This window comes from Phyllostomus discolor, chromosome 1 (assembly GCF_004126475.2).
Source record: "Phyllostomus discolor isolate MPI-MPIP mPhyDis1 chromosome 1, mPhyDis1.pri.v3, whole genome shotgun sequence".
NCBI lineage: Eukaryota > Metazoa > Chordata > Mammalia > Chiroptera > Phyllostomidae > Phyllostomus > Phyllostomus discolor.
In genome coordinates, this window is record NC_040903.2 from 27,489,723 (window position 1) to 27,508,005 (window position 18,283).

The 18,283-nt window shown below is 37.5% G+C and overlaps 1 protein-coding gene across 1 annotated transcript in view; it reads right to left on the minus strand.

Moving 5' to 3' along the window:
• The window catches only part of KCTD8 (potassium channel tetramerization domain containing 8), a 201,337-nt gene that overhangs the window by 163,795 nt on the left and 19,259 nt on the right, over window positions 1–18,283 (minus strand). The window lies entirely within an intron of this gene.

The following is an 18,283-nucleotide window of genomic DNA, read 5'->3' on the forward strand; positions in this document are numbered from 1 at the left end:
TACACTGAAGTGACTTTAAGTAGATTCCATTATATTAGTGGTCCCTGTGTAGAAATGACTTCTAAGAACACATATCTGCTGGCACAATATATTCAGCTTCGTAACACAAAGGCATAGGTGGAAGATTATACCATAATATAATTCTGTCTTTTGGAATCCAGCACTAACTGTGTGCGGTCGCTGAATGAGAAACAAGAGTGGAAATAAATGAAGCCAGGGGCTAGTCTGTGAGAAATTCTTTCACTTATCAAACACTGTAATGTAAAATTGAAAATGAAAAATGTATCAGCACATGATTAAAATTGAATTTCTCTCCTGTCAAGATACTCAACAGTGCAGAATAGATATTTATAAATGCATAATTTTGGAAGGGTTGGAGTTGAGCAAAATAGAATTTATCAGAATTACTCTTTGCTGATCATAAAGCAAATGCGTCTGGGTGTAAAGTCACATGGTTTATGCATCCCAGTAATAAAATACATATTTCAATCAATCCTACAAGAGAAAAAGCTGAATTATCTTTCTATTTTTTTTCTGTAGAGAAAGCTACAATATCATTTTAGTAGGTAGAAGCTACAGAGACTGCATTAGACTGCTGGGCTGCCATAAGGAAATCCCACCAACTGGGTGGCTTACGCAGCAGCAATGTATTCTCTCACCGTCTGAAAGACAGAAGTCCGAATCCAGGAGTCAGCGGGGCTGGTTTCTCCCCGGGGCCGCTCCCCTGGGTGGGCTGGTGGCCGCTTCTCCCCATGAACACACGTCCCTGGTCTCCCTGCCCGTGTCCTGTCTTCTCGCGTCAGAAGGATGCCAGTCAGGTTGTGCCAGGGCCCACCCTAATGGCCTCGTTTTAGCTTAATTATATCTGAAAAAGACCATTTTTGTTCTGAAATACTGAGGGTGAGTGTCTGAACATATGCATTCAAGGGGAACAAAGTTCATCCCATAAAAGACACTAAGAATACACTGACATAAAATGTAGTGAAAAAAGTAAATTTTGTAGGTAATTAATAATTTGTTAAATTATGGGTTTTTATAGTTTTTATAAAAATTTTTTAAATATTTTATTTATTTACTTATTTAAGAGAGAGAAGTAAGGGAGATAGAGAGAGAGAGAAACATCAATGTGCGGTTGCTGGGGGTTATGGCCTGAAACCCAGGAATGTACCCTGGCTGGGAATCGAACCTGGGACACTTTGGTTCCCAGCCTGCGCTCAATCCACTGAGCTATGCCAGCCAGGGCTAGATTTTTATAAATTTTTATAGTTGTCATGTTTTTAAATCTGCATTTTTTCAACTTATTGCCTCATGTGAAAGGTATGTTCACTTTTGTACTGATATTGTATTTATAATTTGTTTTATATTCGTTTAGAAGAGCTGCCTCCCCTCCCCCATATTCTATTGGATTCAGTCCCTACAAAACCAGGATGCACAACTAGCTCATAAATTCTATATCCTTATAAAGTATTAGGATTCAATTGGTTAATCTCTAAAATCAAAATCATTTTGTCATTGAGGAACATGCAGTTTCCATTTCAATAGAAAATGATATTTTGAAAAGAAATGGCCATCTTTAAAATGTCATGTAATAAATCTGTTTCCTACAAGGCCAAAATGAAGGTGGCTTTTTATCCTACTACTCAACCTTCCTTAAAGTCCCAGTTCTAAATTCCTTGCTCTGTTCATATTGTATTTCATATTTTGTTCCTATTTCTATATATAAAGGTCATATTTGGGAAAATATTTTTCAATACCAATCAGGAAAATTTTGTCGAGTAACAGCAACCATATCTACCTGAGTCTGACCTTGCCAGCAGGACAACTAAGTATGACATTTTATATTTCTGTATTAAAGTCTATACATCATTTTTAAATGGGGCACTACTTGGGTAAACCCTGTGCATGCACTTTCTCCTGGAACACCAGCATGCCCTTCAGCAGGATCTGAGTTTTGCCTCAGGACTGAACAGAGAATCCAGAAGAGAAAATAAGCTGAATGACCTCAGGAGCTGGTCTGTTTGACAGATATCTTGCAGGATAATGAGATAAATTAACTGGTTATCTAATTTAAAAAACCCTCGTGTTTTGCATTTCCAGAAATCCCTTACCTCACACTCATTCAAGATTCTATCATTTTACATTTTACTTTATGTTCGAAGTCCCATAAATGTAACCAAGCATGTCGAGCAACCTCACTTTGAACATTTTCCGAAATGCTGAGAATTTAGGTCAAACTTTCAGGGGCTAAAAGCCTATTTTGTTTCATAATAATCACGATTCACCTTCACTTGGCAGTGTTCGAAGGAAAATGTTTTGGGTTTCTTAGGACAAAGCTCTTTTGAAAAGCCTAATGAAATTATGTTTTGAAGTAAATAATTGCAATTTTATTTTTTCTAAATTTAAATTTCATGTGGCTTCTGAATTTTGATCTGGATTTCTATCTTTTTTGTTCCATCCGAAAAGGAAAAAGGATTTTAAAGAATCATACATGGTTTTGTGTTAAAAAACATCACTTGCAAAATGTGTTCTTAGCAAGGGTCAAAGATCTGATTAGCCATATCCTTAAAGTCATAGATGAGGAGAGAAAGACATGGCCAGAGTTAGTTAGTGTCACTCTTCTAATTTTTTTATGTTTTCTTCCCTGTGATGCTATTCAAGTATCCTAAATGCCATGAAAAAAATGTTATCCATTTTTATCTTAATCCCAGAGGAAAACTAGAGAGTCAAATGGTGGTTAGTGTTCAGTTTTGGATCAAGGGGTCAGATCTGTTATTCCTCTGAGTATTTTGAAGGGCTTGTTTCCTCCACAGCACAAGCACTAGCACAGTGTGCTTCTCATTTCAAATCATGTCTTTATATTCTGAGCTATTCTAGCAAGTTTTGGTTTTAGGCAAGTGGACAAGAGTAGAAGCCATGGGTGGCCGTGCCAGAAGACAGCCATGATTATTTTGGCAACTTTGCTTTCTTTGAAATCAACATTTGCATTATGCATTTCTTTGGAAAGTTACAGCCAGTAGAAAAATGTATCATGTCTCCTGTAGATTAAGACAATTCTGCTGTCTTTATATGGCTCTGGATATCCTTTTTCTCTTTGGCACTGGGAGAGCATCCAAGGATGAAGAGGTGGATACAGTGACTATCAGTTCTGAAGTTAAGGTAGAAAAGGGACAAGTCTTGGTAGTCAGCACAATATCCAGAGTATATGGTAAATATTTTTGTGAGTTAAATATATCTTGAACAGTCAAGCTCAAAGCATAATTTTATGTATTAAAAGATATGGCTCTTCTCTGAACTCAAATAAGATCTATAAAACATCAAGTCTAAGAAAAGGATTTAAGAGCATAAATATCTATGGAAATGATAGCTTCACAAAAAAAAAAAAGCGAAGAAAAAATTTCAAAGAAAAACTATTCATGATTCCAGTGAAGAAGAGCCCATCTGTGCTTCTTGTCACATTATTTCCATCCTCAAATTTACATATTGTATTTACAAATGTTTCTGTTCTCAGGTTAATTTTAAGAGCTCAAGTTGGGTAGTTAAATGTTTTAATTAAGCATGACAACTAAATAAACATGAGAACACAAATCTTGGATGTTAAATGAATATAGATGACTACTTAATTTTCTCCTCAATCCTCAGCCAACAGGAGTTCGGGTCCATCTGTGGAGTAGCCCACGAGACATACCCATATCAATGTACACCCATAATGCCACAATTCCCTAAGTGCATTGCTTTTTCTTCCTCAAAAGTGTACTGCTGTGCATCGTCCTTACTTCAATCAATATTATCACAATTCTTCCAATTATTAAAAATGCAAATTGCAGCAGCATCATTCTCTCATCCTTCTCTTTCACTCCCAAACAAGTGCTAAAGAGACTGCCTTCAAAAATTTCCTATTCTATTAACCTAGTTTAAGTTCTCATCATTCTCATCTCAATTACGACAATAGACTCGTAATTCATTTTAATGTGTCAAAGTCTACCACTTTCCAATTAAACTGGTAGAGCCATGTTGTCTTTTTATTCACCACCTTTATCATAATATTCTTTCACCCAAGATCAAGTCTTTCAATGATTCTCCGTCACCTACTGAAACAATGTTTTGCTGTCCAGTCCGTTATTGAAGCTAACACTACATAAAATTTCTCCTATCAAACCCTACAATTATTACCAAATATTCTCTTCAAGTACTGCAGACAACCCTAATTATCTTATTTTCTCAGTTTCTATCCCACACCCCACACTATGCACAAACAAGGGTCTTTCTCCTACCTTCTCATTGCCTACCGAATTCTCATACTTTGTAAGAGTTAATCCAGTCTTACCTCTTCTCTGATTTTTCTTTACCTTTGTGTCACCAGAAGCAGTACAATAGAATAGGAAATACATACTCTGAGTTTTCCAGCAAATCTGAGATCAAATCCCAGCCCCATCATCCATCTACTGTGAAGGACAAGTTAAGTCCTTATGCCTTAGCTTCTTTGTCTGCAGTATAGGGGATAATAAACTAAACTCATAAGGCCAATGAAAGATTAAATAAAACTGTATTTGTAAAGTACAAGAATGGGCAAGCAGTCTATGAAATACTAACCCGTACTTCTTAATATAGTCAAAAGGCAGTTGGTAAAACTATGACCTTGACTCACTAAATGACCCCAAAATATTAAACCAAAATGAAGTCTCTGTGGCATCTTTTAATTGCTGCCCACTTAGTGTAGGTGTTATGAGCTCTTTGAAAATTGATAATATATAATCGGCATATATACTTCATTTAAGTAGAACTCTTCATTAATAAAACATTAAAACATTCCCTCAAATGGCATAGCCACAAGCAGCTAGAAGGAGCTATATATATATTTTAAAGTTGGGAAATGAATATGAAGATCTTTTAATTCATGCAGACCTACCTGTATGGAAAATTTCTAACACTCCTTTTAGCATTAGAATTTTTCTGAGTAAAATGGCTGACAAAGAATAGAGCTACATTTTTACACGTCCGAGAGAGACCCAGGCATAGTCTGCAGCCTCCCTAAGACAGAGCTGTCATACAGCATAAAGCTGTGCTGGGAAAGCAGTCTGTGTCCTGTAACGGGCAGGATTGGACTCCGGTGGTCTATCTGAAAGAGGTGTGGTGGTATCCAGGTTGGTGCTCATTCTGAGACATTATGAGAACTGAAGGGGAAAGAGGGGCATTTAGAGACTAACAAATGATGGTGAAGTGGCAATGTAGGAGCTTTCTTTAGCTTACACAAAAATAATCATTTTATGGGACATAATGCAGTAGCATGTTATCCACTGAGCTGGCAATTTAAACCATGTAGAAACATATGCTCAAAGATTTGCAGGAAAGAAAAAAACCTTTCAGCCATTTTTACAATTTTAAAAACAACTCATCATCAGTTTTCCAGTTCATTGAATATTTTTAAAAAGCAAGGGTTGTAATAAGTGATAGAATGAAGGCCCAGGAAGCAGAAAAAAAAATATCAATGGTCACCTGAGATAAAGGGCAACAGAAGTAAACACACAAAAGTCCAAAGCATGGCATTCTGGGGCTTTTATTGCAAGTTCTCTCAGCATATACATTCCAATGGCTCCAGGGCATCATTCTATTAACAGCACAATAAAGTGACTAGTATCCTTAATAAGGGACCTTCTTAATTAAATCATTTACACAAAACTATTTCTAAAATGTATTGCATAATTCCCTCTCTTATTATACCTAGTAAGCTGATTCTAATGCAACCTTTTTTCCTGTTTCCTGAGTATTGCTAGAAAACAACCAAAGAACTTAAATATTTGTAGAGTAAAATATATGATCTCTTTATTCTGTAAACTGTATAAAAATTGAGTTCAATCTAGTAAGTATGGCACTCTTTTTTGATGGATCTCAACATCACTCTGGATTAACGCCTAGTGACAAGCTTGACTATAATGCTAGTCGAATTGATAATAAATGCATCAAGCCCTTTTTGCATCCTGCACTTTGCCTGCTTTATTTCATTTAATAGTCTCAATAATTTTTATGACATAACTGCAATTATTCTAATTTTGCAGTTAAAAAAAACTGAAGCGTACAAAGGTTAAGTAATCTGCCCATGTTCTTGATAAAAAGGGACAAGAGTATTTATGATGTGATCTTATAATTCAACATTTCCCAAGATAGTTGTATAAAACAACAATTGTTACAAGATAAAAGGTTTCCAACATTAGACATATTTGTGAAATTCAGAATTAGATTCATTGATTTTACACAGGGCTTCTCAATGATTTAAAAAACCTACGGTGCACTAGACTACATAAAATGTACAGTAATGTTCAGAATATCCTACAGTTATTTGGCAACACTTCATTTTTCTTAAAGCATCTTGAAAAACATGTAGTTCTTGAAACAAATTTGGAGAAGCAACTTATGTATAGACAGTACAATAGTTATTTTTATACAATCCTTATTTGTGGCATCCTTTAATATAAATCTGAGAAAACAGTGTCAAAATACACAACTTATAAAAATAACCCCATATTTTCCAAATGTGGTACAAATGGTGTTATGGGTTGAATTGTGACCCCCCAAAGAAGATGTGTTGAAATCCTCCCAACTTTCAGAATATTACCTTATTTGGAAATATGGTTGTAACTGGTTGAGATGAGGTTATACCAGAGTAGGGTAGGCCCTTATTCTCATGTGACCAGTGTCTTTACAAGAAGAGGAGGAAGGAAAATGCCCTGTGAAGACACACAGACACACCAGGAGATGTGTGCCTGTGTGATGACAGAAGCAGAGACTGGAGCAATGCAGCTGCAAGCCAAGAGATGCCAAGGACTGAGAGCCACCGACGGCAGCTGGGGAGAAGCAAGAGCAGGCTCCATGCAGTCTCAGAGGGAGAGCATGGTCCTAAAGATACCTCGACTTCTCCAGAACTGTGAAAGAATACATTTCTGTTGTTTTAAGCCATCCAGTTTGTGGCACATTGTTACAGTAGCCTTAGATAAATAACAGGTATGGTTTACAAGAAGATTAAATTCTGATACCTTGAATGTGGAATAAAATGTACAATACTTAGAGTAAAGCACTGTGTAATAATTGGACAGAGTAAACAGTGTGGAAAGACTCTTGAGAGTAGATATTCATGTGGTCAATGGAGATCTACTTGTTTATATTAATTTAAAAAAGTCTAGTTAACAACCATATGATTTCACTCATATGTGGTATATATTAGTGAAACTGAAAGAACAAATGAACAAACAGGAAAACAAAACAAAACACACATAAGACACAAACAACAATAGTATGGTCATTACCAGAGGGAAGGGGGTGGGAGGTAGTAAAGGGTAAAGGGAATCAAATATATGGTGACAGAAGATTAGACTTTGGGAGGTGGGCACACAATGTAATACACAGATGATGTACCATCGAGCTGTACACTTGAAACCTACATAATCTTATTAACAAATGCTATGCCATAAATTTCATTTAAAAACTTACCTACAATAACTAATTAAACATCTGTTTGAAATTCAACTTTCTCATCTGGAAAATGGAGCTACTAGCTCCTACCTTACAAGATTATTATGATGATTAACTAAGATGCATAGCATATCAGGAAGCAACCAAGATAAATTACTACACTTGCTACTTCATGTTACCAAAATTATCTCTCCAGCCACCTCTAGTCACAGACATTTTGTTGACCACTTCCATGAGTTATCTCAGAGAACTTCAAAGTCACTGCAAAAGTGTTATTCTAGTGAAGAAAGAATTGATGTGATGAAGAACTTCCCAAGTTACAATATCTCAAACATAGTATCCATAAGATACTATGCATTAGCTTAATGGCTCAAAGAGTTAGTACAACTTCTAAGAACACCACATTTATGAGAAGACAGCATAGAGCCATACATCTCTGAAAGTTAGCCTTCCGTGAAAGTGATCCTAGAAGATTTCAAATTCTTTGATAAACTTGTCAGGCAAAGCTTGGCCTAAGACTACAAATGTTGAATATTTCATTGAACAAAACAGCCCCCAAGTAGATAATGGAATGGAAAAATCAAAACAGTTACTACAATGACATTGATGATACAATTTAAAATTAATGCTATAATTTTAGAGCCATATTATAAATTTATTAAATTATTTAATGTAATATAAAGCTATCTGCTTCATTTTCAGTGTAGATAACTTTTATTTATTCAAAGGGCTGATCCAAAGCACAAACATACATTTATTTACTTTCTTCTGAGCCTTTTCTCCCAGTTTCCCTCACTTTGTCATGATTATGCCACCCTGTGATTGCAGTATTTTTCATTAGTTCAGGATCTATAAAATGCATTGATATTGTACACCTACTAGAAGTCACGTCCAGGTAAAAGATGCTCACTCTGTCTTTATAGTTTGCTGTTCAATACAAGAAATTCTATAATAACAGTTCCTATCCTATAACACCAAGTCAATTCAAAAATATTGTATCCATATATGAAAACCATTTGAAAAGAAAAATTCATTGCATAATTTACCCAAACTGACAATGAAAAGCAGGAATACATTAAAGTGAGTGGACAGGTTAAAGTATTTGTTCAAATGTAAGGGATTCCTATATAAGGTATAGTAATATCTACCTGGATTAGCATTCTTAGAAAACGAGCATTTCCACAAAAGCAAAATGTCTGAGGAAACTGAAACTTTCAATTTTAAAAGACAAAACTCATAGATGGAAACCTCTAAAATATTAGTGTATTACTGATATCTTTGTGATTTCTAGTTGGTGAATAAAAGAAGTATTAGAACTTGAATAAAATATTAGTTGTTAAGAGTTGAACTAGTAATTCCACTGATGGAATTACACCTTAAAAATCCTGAAACACCAATTCAAAAGAACAGATGCACCTGTATGTTCATAGCAGCAGGATTTACAATAGCCAAGTGCTGGAAACAGCCTAGATACCATCAGTAAATGAGCGGATCAAAAAACTGTGGTACATTTACACCATGATATACTACACAGCAGAGAGAAAGAAGGAACTCTTATCCTTCACCACAGCATGGATGGAACTGGAGAGCATTATGCTACGTGAAATAAGCCAGATGGTAAAAGACAAATACCATACGATCTCACTTACAAGTGGAACTTAATCAACAAAACAAACAAGTGAGCAAAGTAGAAATAGTGGCATGAAAATAAAGATCAAAATGACAGTAACCAGAAGGGAGGGGGAAGGGCATAATGGGGAAGAAGGGGAAGGGTCATCAAGGAACTTGTTTAGAAGGACCCATGGGCAAAGTCAACAGGGGGGTGTAGGATTGAATGTGGGAGGTGGAGGTGGGTTAGGCAGGGGAGTGTAACAGGGAGAAAACGGGGACAATTATAATTGAAAAACAATAAAAATAGTTGAACTAGTAAATTTAACACATAAGGGGTAAGATGAGCAGTTAACCTGCCTAAAGAACTAGATTTCTCCCTAGTTAGTACTTAAGCAGCAGTCTGAAAATCTGACTGCATCCTTGTTAAAAGTGAAAAATGTCATTATGTAATCAACAGCATTGCCATACTCACTGAAAGACTATCTAGGTCGTTAGTGTAGGCAGAATAAAGACCCCCTAAAAAAGTCCACCCCCAAACCCCCAGAACCTGTTAATACGTTGCCTTACGAGACAAAAGAGATTTAGCAAATGTGATGAAGGATCTAGAGAAGGGGACAGTACTCCAGCATGCCTCAGATGGGCCCGATGTAGTCACAGGGGTCATTATCGGTGAAAGAGAGTGTCAGGAGGATCAGACAGGGAGACAAAGAGGCAGAGACAGACAGACAGGTGGCAGTGCTACTCTGTTGGCTTTGAAGTGGGGAGAGGGCCAGGAATAGAGGCAGCCTCTTGAAGCCCAAAAAGGCAAGAAACAGATGGTACCTTAGAGCCTCCAGAGAACACACAGCCCTGCTGACACCTGGGTGGCAGCCCACTAGAGCCCATGTCAGACTTCTGCCCTCCAGAGCTGGAAGGTGTGTGTAGTTTTAAGCCACTGTTCATGGCGAATGGTTAGAGCAGCAATGGAGACTAATATGGTGAACTTCATGTGGCACTGAAAAAGAACACTGAAGTAAAGCAAAAGATTGGTAGTTTTTTTTTTTTTACTTAACACTGACCAAAAAAAGGGTACACTAGTTATTTGAAAAGTATACGCTGCTGAGTCAGAAGACCTCATTGGGTTTTTAAGCAGCTCAGATACAAAGTGCACAAAGCAATGTAATTTCCTTTGATCAACTTCTGAGCCCACAGTGAAAACTTGTAATGACCAAACTGGTTTGTAGGAGATAAAATAGTAAAAAAGCGCTGTAGGTAGTGAACTGTACTATAAAAATGAGCCCAAAGGAGAAAGCATCTCGTGATAAACCCAAATCTATCTACAAGAATCTATCTTTACAAAACTGAGTGCTGGCCCTCGTGGCTGAGGACTGGACTGATGGCCCCTGTGGGTGCCCTGCCACAATCCCTTTGTAACACCTCTGCCTCACTCTTCTTTTGACACTTCCTTGACTAGAATAACTGGACTAGATGTACAGTTATTTGAAATATTTCCAAACTGATTCAGGGACACTATTCTAGTAACACAAAGATAGTAAATGTACTTTGAGGGCTTGCTATCTGCCAGGCTATATATTATAAATGTTTACAATTATAATCTTTTTTTAATCCTCAAAATAATTTCTGAGGCATCACACAGAGGTAAAATGATACCTACAGCGGGGAAGTAACCTGTCCAAGGTCATACCATTAATGAGGAGACAGAAGTTGAACCCCTGTGTGTCTGACTTCAAAGCCCCAGTCTCTGAACTGTGATCACCGATCTCTGAACTAAGACACAACCATGTTGTGGGGGTTTCAAGTCCTTATGACTTTCCACTCTCACAGCAAATTGTCTTGAAATGGTAGATTTTAAAAATTCTTCAATGGTGTCTTATGGGAGTTTGCTAACTTCTCAGATTCTAAATTATATATCCCACAAAAATTAGAAAAAAACTCATTAAAAATATGTCCAAATTATAACTTCTAATTTTATTCTATAGGAGAACACTTTATCTATAAATTGTGTTTTGTGAAAACATTAGCCTTCAAAACCATTTTAAAATACATGATGATACCATCTATTCTTATTACTTACTGGCTCAGAAGACCTCGCCACATTCTTTTATAATCATTGGTGATATGTTTTACTGGTTAGATAATAAACTACCTGGGGAAAGAAGCATGTATTATTTGGGTTTGTATCCCAGCCTATGGCAGATCTTCATGGAGAACCTCTGACAATGTTGGAGAAATTCAACCTTGTGTAAAAAACTCAGCACCAACACCAACCAGAAATAAGGCCCCGCCTTATCATGGGAAGCTGGGTGACATTAGCACATTGTGTGTGTGATTGTGTGCACTGTACCTATTTCCCTGAATGAGTCTCCCTAAGGTCTGTGTGTCTTATTCCACCACTAGGGGAAGCATATTGTCATAAAGAGGAAGAACCTCAAATATCCTCTAGTTTCCTAAAAATTATTTGCTGTTACATTTTTATTTAAAATAGAGATAATTTTTCTGTGAAATATCACAAGTGAAGTAAGAAAATTAAGTCTCAATGTCATCCAAAGACCCATAATTTCTTCCCTGAGAAGATCATCCACTTGAAACAGGAATCTCTACGCCAGCAAACTGTTTAACATATCTGTAAGGTAAGACACCCTCACTCATCATTGTCAGTCATTCAGAGAACTAAGGTAACTTGGAATCTAGGCCCACTGGGATGACTGAATAATCTGACCTTTAGGTGGAGGACCAGAAGCAGTTCAATTAACTTCTGAATATTGCTTGTGGTTGTATTTGATTGGAAAATAAATAAACAGTAAAACACTGTTATATAGTCTGTGTCTCTTAATGTCCTAAACATCTGTCTTATTGTGACTTAAAGAAATTAGAGCACAGTCTCTTCCAAAGAGGTCCATCACCCCTGACTTGGGCAAATCCTGGACCTATCTAGAGATGACAGCTATTAGCTATCAATACATATGAGATTTATTAAGTGAGTGAATGAATAAATGAATGATGGAAATGTAAGTTTATGAAGCATGTGAGGTTAGAGAAAAGAAAATCCATCTAAATGTGGCTTTATAAAAGCAATGTTTAGTTTATCTCTAAAATTCAATTTGTTTAAATGAATATAAACCACTAGACCCTAGAACAGGAAAAGCTGATTACAAATGTTAATTAAAATATTTAATTTAGCTGGTTATGATGAGCTACATGAAGAAATATTATTCACACTCAGATAATTCTCAAAAAACTGTCATGCAAAAAGGAAGGTTATTTTGGGAGCAAATATAGGAAAATGAAATGTTGTCTGCCTGCTTGTCTATGCTTATGTAACTATAGTTTTGAATATATGTTATTAGATAAGTAAAAACAGAAAAACAAAACAAGTATGCAATTGTTAAGTATGTTTTTTAAGCAAGAAGCTAAAACTTGTCTTACAGTAGCAATATAATCTCACCGATACAACTGGGTTCATCTAACAAAACTGATTTAAGCAAGTACTATGTTCCAAGTAATGTGGAGGCTCTGGGAGTACGAAATGAGTAAGGTATTGTCCCAGTCCTCAGTCAGCTCAGAATTTGGCAGAACAGGCAGATGCACAAATAACTCACCTAAACACGCTCTGATGAATGCTATGATATAGATCTTTTTGAATGACTGTGTGAGGCCCGTTAAAAAGCCATAAATTCTCACTCAGCATTGAAGGCTTCACACAACAGGCCACCTAAGGAAGGCTTCACACAACAGGCCACCTAAGCATCTGGCTTTAAAATGACAGTGGAAAGAGAGGACGTTATATAAAGAGATGGCAGCACGAGCATAAACAAGGGTGAAACTGAACGGCAGTCGTACAGAAAGCGAACAGATGGATGAGGCTAGAACAAATAATTTCTAATGGGCAGTCACTGAAACAGGGCACAAGATAAGCAAACACCAGTGGTGGAATTGCTGGCATTTCTTCTGTGGCAATAAAATATGAATTGAAATATTGCCCATTCCCATACCTTTCTGACCAGCTAGAACTTATCACAGAGGTTTTAACACTTTTTGTTTTGTATTCTATTGGTAAAGCAATGGATCAGATCAGCATCAGCAGCATGGAGGCAGCTGGGAAAGAATCAGGGGTTATTTTTAGAAGTTCTTAGGATTAAGGCAGTGGGTAAGGGCTTGGAGAAGAGAGAAAAGAAAAAAAAAAAAAAAACAAGCCTTGCTGAACAACTGCAAGTGTATTACAGTGACCAAGGCATGGTTTTTGGAATCGACAGTTAGAATTCCATCTTCCTAATTATTAGTGTATTACCTTGAGTCAATCATATTCAACTTCTCCAAGCCTGGTCCCCTCACCCATAAATTGCTAAAAACAAATACTATGTATCTCCAATGACTTCTAAACAGAAATCTTCCAAGTTTCCTTTCTAAACAGGACCCCAAACAGAGAAAAAGCTGCTGGAGGCAGAATCATAATACAGCAGGGTAGAGACAAAGGAAAGGAAGAAATGAGAAAGTCCAGGAGAGGGGTGAGTAGAGTTTGGGAACCAAGCTAGAAAAAAAGCTTCCAGAAAAGCAAGGGACCAAATTGCTTGAATACTACAAAAAAAAAAAAACATATAGTGGAAAAATCTACCAAATAACTCAAATTCTTTAACAGATAAATTGTAAGGGGGAAAAACGGGAGAGAGGGAGAAATGGAGACTTTTTGGGTATCACTTGAGGATGTAGAGAGTTGATGGAACTTCCTTCCAACTTTAAACAATAACAACAACAACAACAAATGATAAATTTTGTCTCAGTTTATTTGGTCTGCTATAAAAAAATACCACGGTCTGGGTGGCTTATAAACAACAGACACTTCTCTCTCACACTGCTGGAGGCTGAGACGTCCAGATCAAGGTGCCGATAGATTCAGTGTTTAGTGAGATTCTGCTCCGTGCTTCATAGACAGCCCCCTTTTTGCTGCGTCCTCACATGGCAGAAGGGGTGACAGAGCACTCAGGGGCCTTTTTCATAAGAGCACTAATGTCCCCTTCAGAGTGAGAACAAGACAGGGACAGCCACTTTCACCACTCTTATTCAGTGTAAGGGCATTCATCCCCTTCATGAGGGCCCCGCCTTTATGGACTGATCACCTTCCAAAGGCCCTGCCTTCAAACCCCATATATCGGCCATTACGCTTTATCACATGAGTTTAGATGAGACATGAACATTCAGTCTATAGCAATGAACACACTGCAGGTTAACAACATGAACTTACTCAAGGGCTATGGTCATAGAGCAACTAACTGGCCCAAAATCAAAGGAGAGACAAGTGGTAAGCAGTGATTTAGTTTCACCTGGCCAAAATACATCCAGACACTGGTAAGAACAGAACAGGGGTCAGCAAATATTTTCTTCATGGAATCAGAAAGTAAATATGTTTAGCTTTGGAGGACATGCAGATTGGGTCACAACTACTCAGCTATGTTAAAAACAGTTAATAAGGAAGTAAATGAGCTTGGATGCATCCCAATAGAAGTTTATTTTTAAAAAATCACAACAGACTACAGTTTGCCAACCCTAGTCTAGACATTTGGTCAATTGGTGGAGACCGTGTGTGCTGGCAAGAAAGCATAGAGCCCCTGGGAGCCATAAATACAGGGGAGGGCACAGCCTAGTCCAGGCAGCTCCCCAGGAATTCAGAAAAAAGATCGGAGAAAATCCTGACAGGATCTCTCTCGTGAAATAAAGTAATAATTCCTAACAGAACAATTCAGGTAATATTAAAGAGATGTAGGGAAGGATTAGAAAACTGTCAGGAAGCTAATTAGCAGAGTCAAAAAAATGACGGCTGTAAAGGAATTGTGATTTAATAGTTTAAAACAGAGAAAGTGGTTTTTAGTATCTAGAATGACCCTCATTCAGAGATAAAAATTAAGCTGCTTTTTAGAAGAAGGTAATGAATTTCCAACAGAAAGGCAGGAGACTTGTGGAACCCCTTTGTGGAGGTGTTTTTAAAACTGCTTCTCCTCTCTCTCTCTCTCTGTCTCTCTCTCTCTTTGGTCATTTTTATCATGTTTTGTTTAATTCTGAAAACTGAGATAGCATAAGTGGGTTTTCCTGAAAACAAAATGTTTCTTCATAACCTCTGATTTTATGATTTTTACTGAATGTGACATAGTATGGATTTTTCTCCAAAGAATGGAATAAATTTCTGAAACCTGGACTTCCAGAGCATCATCCAAATAGATTCACAACAGTACAATCATAATATACACCTGACAGAGGTATTGTATAACTCTCTACCCATCAGCTACATTTTCTGATAGATAAAATCCTCGTAAATTATGGAAAAAAACATGCAACATCTGTTTCGGATATTTCAGTGTTTGATATAGCAACTATTGGGAGAAAGCCCAGAATTCTTATAATATTAAAAAAAGTCACAATGGCTTGTTCATAATAATGCTTATGGTTTCCAATTTTAACCATGAATCTCCTCTTTTTCCTTTATTGGAATTATTTTGTGTTTAAAAGCAATTATATGATCTGAGCATGGGCATTAATTAACTGTTCCTAAAATATGTGCCATTCATTCTTATTTTATTTTTGTTGCTTAACAATATCTTTCTAAATGTCTATGCTTAATGTACTGCACTGCACTCTTTAGAAATAGAATGGACATTTCAAACTTGACATTTATCTTTACCTTAGAATTTTACCCCTCTATAGATTTTCTACCTACTTATTAGCCATTTGGTTCTTGATCAGACCCCTCTCTCCAAAGGAATGATACAAAGTATTGAATTTAAGCCCATCGAACTTTGTCATTAGAAAGAAGGCCTTATAATGTAGAAATTGAGGTGTTTGTAATATGGGATTTTTTTCTCCATTGTCAATTGTTGAAGAGAAATATCTTTGAGATACCTCTATTAGGGTGATTTCCAATTTCGGCATAGAGGAGTGGGGGAAGAAGCTAGAAGCAACCCCACAGCCACAAAATAATCTGTACTAATACAGATCTCTTCTTTGGAGAGTTGACGTTTGAAAAGTTCTCCCAAAGTTTTTATGCATTCATTTAAAACAGAAAACCATATCACATTAAAAGTAGAGTTAATAATTTTATTAACATATAAAAATTTTAAGGAAACAGAATACTGAATGCTTAGAACCACATTGTCATTGACAGAAATAGTGATACTTCCAGAAGATGGTTTGAGGGTACAATGCAAAGAGGTGTAAAAAGTAGGGTTACAGATGGGTCCAGCTACATTTCTTCCCACCTGTACCACCTATCAGGTATCTGACCCTGGGGAGGCAGCTTAGTCACGCCTCAATTCTCATGGTAGTCGAATGAGAACCAAAATGCCCTCTTCATGGAGCTATTAGGAGGAGTAAATGAAATAACATGCAGAGCCTAGAGGAGCACCTGGCACTTAGTTTATATCCAGCAAATATTCCTTTCCAGCCCCTCAGCCCAAGGGCAGTAGTGATGGCTGCTGTTGTTTTTGTTGCTGTTTTGGGTTAAGAAAGAGTTAGACCCTACCACAACTCCATTTTAACAACCATATATTTAACTACTTCAATTACCAGGGTAAATGTTAACACTGACCTAAGTCAGTGGCTCTTAATTAGGGTAATTTTGCCCCTTCCCTATATAACAGGGTGCTGAGCTAGAGTTCCCCCCAACTCCCAAAGCCCCCACAGCTGTCCCTCTGGGGGTAAGGGAAACAGAGCAGGGCCATTGAAAGCTACTCTGCATATTTGAAGAATTAGCCAGTTTTATTTATTTTTAAATATAGTTTATTGATTATGCTCTTACCGTTGTTCTATTCTTTCTCCCCTTTATTCCCTTCTGCTCTGCACTCCCCTCCCACTAGCATCCCCCGCCCCCTTAGTTCATATCCATGGGTCGTGCATACAAGTTCTTTGGCTTCTCCATTTTCCATATTATTCTTACCCCCCCCTATCTATTTGGTACCTACCATTTATGCATCTTATTTCCTTATTTCCTTATTTTCCCCATTCTCCCCCCTCTCCCTGCTGCTAACCCTCCATGTGATCTCTATTTCTGTGAATCTGTTCCTGTTCTAGTTGTTTGCTTAGTTCATTTTTGTTCTTGTTTTTTTTTAGGTTTGGTTGTTGATAGTTGTGAGTTTGCTGTCATTTTACTGTTCATAGTTTTGATCTTCTTCTTTTTCTTAGATAAGTCCCTTTGACATTTCATATAATAATGGCTTGGTGATGATGAACTGCTTTAACTTGACCTTATCTGGGAAGCCCTTTATTTGCCCTTCCATTTTAAATGATAGCTTTTCTGGGTAGAGTAATCTTGGATGTAGGTCCTTGCCTTTTATGACTTTGAATACTTCTTTCCAGCCCCTCCTAGCCTGAAGTGTTTCTTTAGTAATGTTTAAAGCCGTGCCTGCTCAGAGTCAGGGAGATGGGCATGACTCTAACCTGTGATTCAATGTAGCTGGACCAGCTTCCTGCACCTGAGAGAGTGGCTTGGTGGCAGCTCTTCCATCGTGGGGCCAGGTTTGCCTGGACTAACAATGGCTGCAAGAAAGGCAGAAGAAACCAGATACCCTCCCTGCGTAGGAGGAGTCAGAAATGGAGTTACAGAGGAAGATCTGAGCCAGGATTTCTGTGAGGTTTGGAAGCAGAGAAGGAGTTCCCTCTCTCTGTCTTAGCTATGCTCTCTCTCTCTCTTTTAGCAATGCTAGAGCTCTGTGCCATGTAAGAAGAGTAGGAGAGCCATGAGATGGGTGCTCTCTCTCCCTCTCTCCCCCTCTCTCTCTCTCTCTGTCTCTCTCTCTCTCTCTCGCACTCTCTTGCTCTTCTTGACCATGCAGCTGGGGAAGAAGAAGCCTCTTGACCATGTAGCAGCCATGCAGGGTCTTGGTCATGTGGTTTGAAAGAATGCAGAAGGATTCACTCACTGGTCCACCACAAGGATGCAGTTTGGGATTAAGAGCAGGAGCCTAAGTAGCTGAGCACAGAGTATTGGAGGGAGCCAGAATTCATATGGGAATCTGCCCAGCTAAGCTACAGACTTCTATTTCTCTTTATTAGGTACAGTATCCCTGACTGGTCTGGTCTAACAAGGGGAAACAGGGCTGTGTGTGTGTGTTGTGGGTATTTTAAAGGGACTTTGGGATTTAATGGTGATATTCTGCCATTATTTTGAACCTGTATAACTTTTGAATAAATAGTATCTTTCTTTTTACCAAACTCTAGCATTGAG